We start from the raw sequence: 10,747 nt of genomic DNA on the forward strand, positions 1-10,747 counted from the left end.
CATGTATTTGTTGGTCATCAGTATGTGTTCTTTGGAGAAATGTCTATTTAGGTCTTCTGCCCATTCTTTGATTGGGTTGTTTGTTTTGATGATATTAAGCCTCATGAGCTGTTTGTAAATTTTGGAGACTAATCCTTTGTTGGTCACACCATTTGCAAATATTTTCTCCCAATCTGTAGGTTGTCTTTTCGTTTTATTTATGGTTTCCTTCTTCTTTTTTTTTTAACTTGGAATCTTTATTCTTGATTTTGTAATAGGCTTATCCTTAGTTTGGTTAAGCAAACTCTTATTTGGCTATGAGAACTCATTCAAATTTGCTAAAGGAACTATGATGATAAAATTATACAGCAAGTTGGGAAAAATACCCATGAAATAACACAACTTTTTTATAAAGTTGTCAGGTTTCAATTCCAGTAACCCATAAGACAGGGCCTAAAGCCTATTCATAATCACGTCATTCCAGAATGAAGAGCTATTGCCAGAATCTTTTTATGGGGTGGGAAAAGGAATAAAAGATGGTCAGTGCCGATAAATACAGGCTTAATGATACAGTGCTCTTCACAGACAGCTACAGAGACCGTAAACTATTATCCAGAAACATATAAACATACAACACAGACCACTTAGCCAGATCTAAAATCAACTGGCTTCTTGTAACTACCCTGTCAACACTACAGCCCTTCTTCCATCCAAAAATGACCCTAATCTCACATGAAAACAGTTATTGTAGGGGAATCAGAAACCCAGCTTTGTGGCCCAAAGTAAAAACCAAAGGAAAAGTAGCAATTCAGTGGTTAGCTGGTGAAAGCGGGAAATCTGGTACCCTTCACTGCGCTGCTTTGCTCTTCTTACTCTTGCTCTTTTTGTCCCTCTTCTTCAGCCCATCCATGTTAGCTCTCAATAGGTTTGAATAAGCCATCTGAAACTTACTTCTTTGGAGCTCACCACAGTGCTGATCTTCTTTTTCCCATCAGTAGCTCTTAACAGACACTTGTTATCTGAGGGCTCAAAGCCCTCCACAGAACCCTTCCTTGGAATGGGTTTAGTTCGACCATCGTACTTCTTCAGGGTGATGAACACGCTGCCTGACAACCAGCACTTCTGGAGGAACCTGGTCAGCTCCTTCAGGAACTGCTCACTCTCCAGCAGCACCATCCTGGCGCTGCTGGCTCTGCTCCGTCAGCATAAGCCCTTATGGTTTCCTTTGCTGTGCAAAAACCTTTGAGTTTACTTAGGTCCCATTTGTTTATTTTTGTTTTCATTTCCATTATTCTGGGAGGTGGATTGAAAAAGATATTGCTGCGGTTTATGTCAGAGAGTGTTCTGCCTATGTTTTCCTCTAGGAGTTTTATAGTGTCCAGTCTCACATTTAGGTCTTTAATCCATTTTGAGCTTATTTTTATATATGGTGTTAAAGAATGATCTAATTTCATTTTTTTACATGTAGCTGTCCAGTTTTCCCAGCCCCATTTGTTGAAGAGACTCTTTCCTCCATTGTGTAGTCTTGGCTCCTTTGTCATAGATTAATTGACCATAGGTGCATGGGTTTATTTCTGGGCTTTCTATCCTATTCCATTGATCTATATTTCTGTTTTTGTGCCAGCACCATACTGTTTTGATGACTATAGCTTTGTAGTATAGTATGAAGTCAGGGACCCTGATTCCTCCAGCTCCTTTTTTCTTTCTCAAGATTGCTTTGGTTATTCAGGGTCTTTTGTGCCTCCATACAAATTTTAAGACTTTTTGTACCAGTTCTGTGAAAAATGCCAGTGGTAGTTTGATAGGGATTGCATTGAATCTGTAGATTGCCTTGGGTAGTATAGTCATTTTGACAATATTCTTCCAATCCACGAGCATGGTATATCTTTCCATTTGTTTGTGTCTTCTTTGATTTCTTTCATCAGCGTCTTATAGTTTTTTAAAGTACAGGTTTTGTCTCCTTAGATAGGTTTATTCTTAGGCATTTTATTCTTTTTGTTGCAATGGTAAATGGGATTGTTTCCTTAATTTCTCCTTCTGATCTTTCATTGTTAGTGTATAGAAATGCAACAGATTTCTTTGTATTAATTTTGTAACCTGCAATTTTACCAAATTCATTGATGAGCTCTAGTAGTTTTCTGGTAGCGTCTGTAGGATTTTCTATGTATAGTATCATGTCATCTGCAAACAGTGACAGTTTAACTTCTTCTTTTCCAATTGGGATTCCTTTTATTTCTTTTTCTTCTCTGATTGCTGTAGCTAGGACTTCAGAACTATGTTGAAAGTGGCGAGAGTGGGTGGACATCTTGTCTTGTTCCTGATCTTAGAAGAAACGTTTTCAGTTTTCACCATTGAGTATGATGTTAGCTGTAGGCTTGTTGTATATAGCCTTTATTATGTTGAGGTATGTTTCCTCTATGCCCACTTTCTGGAGAGTTTTTATCATAAATGGGTGCTGACAAGAGCTTTTTCTGCATCTATTGAGATGATCATATGGTTTTTATTCTTCAGTTTGTTGATGTGGTGTATCACACTGATTGACTTGCTGATACTGAAAAATCATTGCATCCCTGGGATAAATTCCACTTGATCATGGTGTATGATCCTTTTAATGTATTGTTGGGTTTGGATTGCTAGTATTTTGTTGAGGATTTTTGCATCTATGTTCATCAGTGATATTGGCCTGTAGTTTTCTTTTTTTGTGGTATTTTTGTCTGGGTTTGGTATCAGGGTTATGGTGGCCTCATAGAATGGGTTTGGGAGTTTTCCTTCCCCTGCAATTTTTTGGAACAGTTTCAGAAGGATAGGTGTTAGCTGTTCTCTAAATGTTTGATAGAATTTGCCTATGAAACCATCAGGTCCTGGGCTTTTGTTTGTTGGAAGATTTTTACTCACAGTTTCAATTTCAGTGCTTGTGATTGATCTGTTCGTATATTCTATTTCTTCCTGGTTCAGTCTTTGGAGACTGTGTACCTTTCTAAGAATTTGTCCATTTCTTCCAAGTTGTCCATTTTATTGGCATATAGTTGCTTGTAGTAGTCTCTTATGATCTTTTGTATTTCTGTGGTATCAGTTGTAACTTCTCCTTTTTCATTTCTAATTTTATTGATTTGAGTCCTCTCCCTTTCTTGATGAGTCTGGATAAAGGTTTTTTTTTGGCTGAATTTGTTCTTCATTGCTGTTTGCGGGCTTTCTCTAGTTGTGGTGAGCGGGGGCTACTCTTCGTTGCAGTGCGTGGGCTTCTCGTTGCGGTGGCTTCTCTTGTTGCGGAGCACGGCCCCTAGGCATGCGGGGCTTCAGAGTTGTGGCTCGTGGGCTCTAGAGTGCTAGCTCAGTAGTTGTGGTGCACAGGCTTAGATGCTCCATGGCATGTGGGATCTTCCCGGACCAGGGCTCGAATCTGTGTCCCCTGCATTGGCAGGCGGATTCTTTTCTTTTTTTGTGGTATGTGGGCTTCTCCTGTTGTGGAGCACAGGCTCCGGACGCACAGGCTCAGTGGCCATGGCTCACGGGCCTAGCCACTCCGCGGCATGTGGGATCTTCCCAGACCAGGGCCTGAACCCGTGTCCCCTGCATCGGTAGGTGGACTCTCAACCACTGCGCCACCAGGGAAGCCTGGCAGGCAGATTCTTAATCACTGTGCCACCAGGGAAGTCCATGGCTTAAGGTTTATCAGTTTTGTTTATCTTTTCAAAGAACCAGCTTTTAGTTTCATTGATCTTTGTTATTGTTTTCTTTGTCTCTATTTAATTTATTTCTGCTCTGATCTTTATGATTTCTTTCCTTCTACTAACTTTGAGTTTTGTTTGTTCTTCTTTCTCTAGTGGCTTTAGGTGTAAGGTTAGGTTGTTTATTTGAGACTTTTCTTGTTTCCTGAGGTAAGATTTTATTGCTATAAACTTGCCTCTTAGAACTGATTTTGCTGCATCCCATAGGTTTTGGATAATTGTGCTTTTGTTTTCATTTGTCTCTAGGTATTTTTTTGATTTCCTCTTTGATTTCTTCAGTGATCCATTGGTTGTTTAATAGCATATTGTTTATCCTCCACATATTCATTTTTTTATAGTTCTTTTCTTGTAGTTTATTTCTTTTTTTAAAAAAAATTATTATTTATTTATTTTTGGCTGCATTGGGTCTTCATCGCTGCGCGCAGGCTTTCTCTCATTGTGGCAAGTGGGGACTGCTCCTCATTGTGGTGTGCGGTCTTCTCATTGTGGTGGCTTCTCTTGTTGTGGAGCCTGGGGCTCTAGGCACACGGGCTTTAGTAGTTGTGGCTTGTAGGCTCAGTAGTTGCGGCTCATGGGCTCTAGAGCGCAGGCTCAGTAGTTGTGGTGCATGGGCTTAGTTGCTCCGTGACATGTGAGGTCTTTCCGGACCAGGGGTTGAACCCATGTCCCCTGCATTGGCAGGCAGATTCTTAACCAGTACACCACCAGGGAAGTCCCTTGTGTAGTTTATTTCTAATCTCATAGTGTTGTGATCGGAAAAGATGCTTAGTATGATTTCAATTTTCTTACATTTACCAAGGCTCGCCTTGTGGCCCAGGATGTGTCAGTCCTGGAGAATGTGCCCTGTGCACTTGAGAAGAATGTGTATTCTGCTACTTTTGGATAGAATGCTCTATAAATGTCAGTTAAGTTCAGCTGGTCTAATGTGTCATTTAAGACGTGTTTCCTTATTGATTTTCTGTCTGGATGATCTGTCCATTGATGAAAGTGGGGTTTTAATGTCCCCCACTATTATTATGTTACTGTCTATTTTCCCCTTTATGGCTGTTAGTATTTGCCTTATATATTGAGGTGCTCCTATGTTGGGTGCACCCATATATCTTCTTTTTGGATCGATCCCTTGATCATTATGTAGTGTCCTTCATTGTCTCTTATAACAGTCTTTATTTTAAAGTCTATTTTGTATGATATGAGTATTGCTACTGCAGCTTTCTTTTGATTTCCATTTGTGTGGAATACCTTCTTCCATCCCCTCACTTTCAGTCCGTATGTGTCCCTAGGTCTGAGGTGGGTCTCTTGTAGACAGCATATATACAGTCTTGTTTTTGTATCTACTCAGCCAGTCTGTGTCTTTTGGTTGGCACATTTAATCTATTTACATTTAAGGTGATTATCAATATCCCTATTGCCATTTTCTTAATTGTTTTGGGTTTGTTTTTGTAGGTCTTTTTTCTTCCCTTCCTCTTTTATTCTCTTCTCTTGTGGTTTGATGGCCATCTTTAGTGTTGTGTTTGGGTTGCTTTTTCTTTTGTGTGTGTGTATCTATTGTAGGTTTTGGTTTTGCTGTTCCCATTTTTTTTTTTTTAAGTTGCTAGTCTCTTTCCCGCCTAGAGGAGTTCCTTTAGCATTGGTTGCAAAGCTGTTCTGGTGGTGCTGAATTCTCTTAGCTTTTGCTTTTCTGTAAAGCTTTTGATTTCTCCATCAAATCTGAATGAGGGCCTTGCTGGGTAGAGTATTTTTGGTTGTAGGTTCTTCCCTTTCATCACTTTAAATATATCATGCCACTTCCTTCTGACTTGCAGAGTTTCTGCTGAGAAATCAGCTGATAACCTTATGGGAATTCCCTTGTACGTTATTTGTCATTTTTCCCTTGTTGCTCTTCATATATTTTTTTTGTCTTTAATTTTTGTCAGTCTGATTACTGTGTGTCTCGGCATGTTCCTCCTTTGGTTTATCCTGCCTGGGACTCTCTGCGCTTCCTGGACGTGGTTGACTGTTTCCTTTCCCATGTTAGAGAAGTTTTCAGCTATTATGTCTTCAAATATTTTCTCAGGTCCTTTCTCTCTCTCTTCTCCTTTTGGGACCCCTATAATGTGAATGTTGGTGTGTTTCATGTTGTCTCAGAAGTCTCTTAGACTGTCTTCATTTCTTTTCATTCTTTTTTCTTCTGTTCTGCGGCAGTGATTTCCACCATTCTGTCTTCCAGGTCACTTATCCGTCCTTCTGCCTCAGTTATTCAACTATTGATTCCTTCTAGTGTATTTTTCATTTTAGTTATTGTATTGTTCATCTCTGTTTGTTTGTTCTTTAGTTCTTCTAGGTCTTTGTTAAACATTTCTTACATCTTCTCAATCTTTGCCTCCATTCTTTTCCTGAGATCCTGGATCATCTTCACTATCATTATTCTGAATTCTTTTCCTGGAAGGGTAGCTATCTCTACTTCATTTGGTTGTTTTTCTGGGGTTTTATCTTGTTCCTTCATCTGGGACATAATCCTTTGCCTTTTCATTTTGTCTAAGTTTCTGTGATTGTGGTTTTCGTTCTGCAGGCTGCAGGATTTTAGTTTTTCTTGCTTCTGCCATCTGCCATCTGGTAGATGAGGCTATCTAAGAGGCTTGTGCAAGCTTCCTGATGGGAGGGACTGGTGGTGGGTAGAGCTTAGTCTTACTCTGGTGGGCAGGGTCAGTGCTCAGTAAACTTTAATCTGCTTGTCTGCTGATGGGTGGGGCTGTGTTCCCTCCCTGTTAGTTTTTTGGCCTGAGGCGACCCAGCACTGGAGCCTACAGACTGTATGGTGGGGCTACTGGTGGCCTCCCGGAGGGCTCATGCTGAAGAGTACTTCCCAGAACTGCTGCTGCCAGTGTCCTTGTCCCTGTGGTGGGCCACAGCCACCCCCTACCCCACCTCTGCAGGAGACCCTTCAATGCTAGGAGTTAGGTTTGGTTCAGTCTCCTATGGGGTCACTGCTCCTTTCCCCTGGGTCCTGGTGCACACAAGTCTTTGTGCCTGCCCTCCACGAATGGAGTCTCTGTTTCCCCCAGTCCTGTGGAAGTCCTGCAATCAGATCCCTCTGGCGTTCAAAGTCAGATGCTCTGGGGATTCCTACCTCCGTTGCTGGACCACAGGCTGGGAAGCCTGACGTGGGGCTCAGTACCTTCACTCCAATGGGAGAACTTCTGTGGTATAATTGTTTTCCAGTTTGTGGGTCGCCCACTGGGCAGTTATGGGATTTGATTTTATCATGATTTCACCCTTCCTACCATCTCATTGTGACTTCCCCTTTGTCTTTGGATCTGGGGTATCTTTTTTGGTGGGTTCCAGTGTCTTCTTGTCGATGGTTGTTCAACAATTAGTTGTGATTTCGGTGCTCTTGCAAGAAGAGGTGAGTGCACGTCCTTCTACTCCATCATCTTGAACCAGTCTGTTTCTGTTTTGTAAATAAGTTCACATGTATCATTTGTTTTTAGATTCCACATATAAGTGATATCACATGATATTTGTCTTTCACTGTCTGACTTCACTTAGTGTTATAATCTGTAGGTCCATCCATGTTGCTGCAAATGGCATTATTTTATTCATTTTTATGGGTGACTAATATTCCATTGTATATATGTGCCACATCTTCTTTATCCATTCATCTGTTGATGGACATTTAGGTTGCTTCCATGTCTTGGCTATTGTAAATAGTGCTCCTTTGAATGTTGGGGTGGATGTATCTTTTTTTTTTTTTTTTTTTTTTGCGGTACGCGGGCCTCTCACTGTTGTGGCCTCTCCCATTGCGGAGCACAGGCTCTGGACACGCAGGCTCAGCGGCCATGGCTCACGGGCCCAGCCGCTCTGCGGCATGTGGGATCTTCCCGGACTGGGGCACGAACTCGTGTCCCCTGCATCGGCAGGTGGACTTTCAACCACTGCGCCACCAGGGAAGCCCTGGATGTATCTTTTTGAATTAGAGTTTTCTCTGGATATATGTCCATGAGTGGGATTATTGGAGCATATGGTAACTCTATTTTTACGTTTTAAGGAACCTCCCTACTGTTCTCCATAGTGGCTGTACCAATTTACCTTCCCACCAACAGTGTAGGAGGGTTCACGTTTCTCCACACCCTCTCTAGCATTTATTATTTGTGGAAATTTTGATGGAGGCCATTCTGACTGGTGTGATGTTATACCTCATTGTAGTTTTGATTGGCATTCCTCTAATATTTAGTGATGTTGAGCATCTTTTCATGTGCTTATTGGCCATCTGATGTCTTCTTTGGATTAACGTCTGTTTAGGTCTTCTGCCCATTTTTTGATTCGGTTTGTTTTTTCGATATTGAGCTGTATGAATGGTTTGTATATTTGGAAATTAATCCCTTGTTGGCCACAGCATTTGCTGGGAGAAAAATATTTTCTCCCATTGTGTAGGTTGTCTTTTCATTTTGCTTATGGTTCGGCCTTGGTGAGTTTAAGATGCCTATTCGACATCCAAGTGGAGGGATGAAGTAGGCAGGTGGGTGGATTAACTGATGTAACTGAGGGAGCTGGTGCACTTTAGAGTAACATCATCTGACTTAAGAGGGGAACTGGGCCATAACTCGTCCTCTAGCCTGTCTTTTTTGGTGGTTTTTAAAAAATTTAAGTATAGTGATTTACAATGTTGTGTTAGTTTCAGGTGTACAACACAGTGATTCAGTTATATATATGTTTTTTTTCAGATTCTTTTCCCCTATAGGTTATTACAAAATATTGAGTATAGTTCCCTGTGCTCTACAGTAAATCCTTGTTGGTTATCTATTGTATATATAGGAGTGTGTATATGTTAATCTCAAATTCCTAATTTATCCCACTCCCACCCCCTTTCCCCTTTCCCCTTTCCCCTTTCACAACCGTAAATTTGTTTTCTATGTCTGTGGGTCTATTTCTGGTTTGTAAATAAGGCTTATTTGTATTTTTTTTTTTTTAGATTCTACATATAAGTGATATCATATGATATTTATCTTTCTCTGTCTGGCTTACTTCACTTAGTCTGATAATGTCTAGGTCTATCCATGTTGTTGCACATGGCAATATTTCATTCTTTTTTATGGCTGAGTAATATTCTGTCATGTACATATACCCCATCTTCTTTATCCCTTCACCCGTCGATGGACATTTAGGTTGCCTGCGCGTCTTGGCTATTGTAAATAGTGCTGCTAGTTCTAAACGTTGGGGTGCATGTACCTTTTCTTTTTTTTAATTAATTAATTTATTTTTAAAATTTTTATTTATTTTTGGCTGAGTTGGATCTTTGTTGCTGAGTGCAGGCTTTCTCTAGTTGCGGTGAGCGGGGGCTACTTTGTTACAGTGCATGGACTTCTCATTGCGGTGGCTTCTCGTTGCGGAGCACGGGCTCTAGGCACGCGGGCTTCAGTAGTTGTGGCTCGTGGGCTCTAGAGCACAGACTCAGTAGTTGTGGTGCATGGGCTTAGTTGCTACATGGCATGTGGGATCTTCCCGGACCAGGGCTCGAACCCATGTCCCCTGCATTGGCAGACGGATTCTTAACCACTGCGCCACCAGGGAAGCCCGCGTGTACCTTTTCAAATTAGAGTTTTTTGTTTTTTTGTTTTTTTTTCTTTGCGGTACGCGGGCCTCTCACTGCTGTGGCGTCTCCCGTTGCGGAGCACAGGCTCCGGACGCGCAGGCTCAGCGGCCATGGCTCACGGGCCCAGCTGCTCCGCGGCATGTGGGATCCTCCTGGACCGGGGCACGAACCCACGTCCCCTGCATTGGCAGGCGGACTCTCAACCACTGCGCCACCAGGGAAGCCCCAAATTAGAGTTTTTGTCTTTTCTGGATATAAGCCCAGGAGTGGGATTGCTGGGTCATATGGTAGTTCTTTTTTAGTTTTTTTAAGGAAACACCATACTGTTCTCCATAGTGGCTGTGCCAATTTACATTCCCACCAACAGTGTAGGAGGGTTCCCTTTTCTCCACACCCTGTCCAGCATTTATTATTTGTAGATTTTTTGATGATGGCCATTTTGACTGGTATGAGGTGATATCTCATTGTAGTTTTGATTTGCATTTCTCTAATAATTAGCGATGTTGAGCATCTTTTCATGTGCCTGTTGGCCATCTGTATAGCAAGTATCTTTGAACACTACAGTTTTGCTTGTTTTCAACATTTAGGTAAATGGAATCGTACTCTACATATTCCTTTGTGTGTAGCTTCTTTTTATTTGACATTATATTTGTGAGTTTTATCCATGTTGTTTTGTGTGGCTATTGTTTGCCCATCTTCCTTGCTATGTAGTATCTCATTGCATGAATATACTACAATTTATATACTTATTTATTCTACTGCTGCTAGATATCTGGATTATTTCCACTTTGGGGGTCTTAAGAATAATGCTACAATTAATATTCTTGTACATATTAATATTCTATACAAGTATGTGCATTTCCATTGTATATATACCAAGGATTGAAATAACTGGGTCATGGGTTATTCATATCTTCAACTTTAGCTGATAACACCAAACTGTTTGCTCGTTTACATTCCCTTCCATAGTGTATGAAGTCCCCATTCCTCCACATCATTACCAGTACTTGCTACTATTTGACACCACCAGTGTGTTGAGTGTATAGTGATATCTTGATGTGTTGAGTGTATAGTGATAGCTTGATGGTTTACTGTACACTCCCCTGATTTCTGCTGATGTTGAGAATATATTTATTGGTTAGTTGGATATCCACTCTTGTGAGGTACATGTTGAAGTCTCATACATTTTTCCACTGGGTTGTCTGTCTTATTGATTTGTAGGAAATTACCCGTTGCCATATATATTTTGTAATATTTTTCTCCCATTCTATGGCTTGCCTTTTCAACTTCTTAATCCTGTCTTTTGATAGTCTTAATTCATTCTTAAGATCCTAAATTTAATAGTCTAATTAATCTCTTTATGGTTTATGCTTTTTGTGTCCTGTTTAAATCATCTTTTCCTATCCTACATTATAAGGATATTCTAGAATACTACTTTGTAGAAGCTTTATTGTTTTTCCTTTCACATTTA

The 10,747-nt window shown here is 40.7% G+C and overlaps 1 pseudogene; it reads right to left on the bottom strand.

Moving 5' to 3' along the window:
• Positions 1-813: 813 nt before the first annotated feature.
• On the bottom strand, positions 814-1,155 carry LOC114906506 (annotated as a pseudogene).
• Between the last annotated feature and the right edge of the window lie 9,592 nt (positions 1,156-10,747).

This window comes from Monodon monoceros, unplaced genomic scaffold (assembly GCF_005190385.1).
Source record: "Monodon monoceros isolate NGI ecotype Baffin Bay Population unplaced genomic scaffold, NGI_Narwhal_1 Super_Scaffold_22, whole genome shotgun sequence".
Lineage (NCBI taxonomy): Eukaryota > Metazoa > Chordata > Mammalia > Artiodactyla > Monodontidae > Monodon > Monodon monoceros.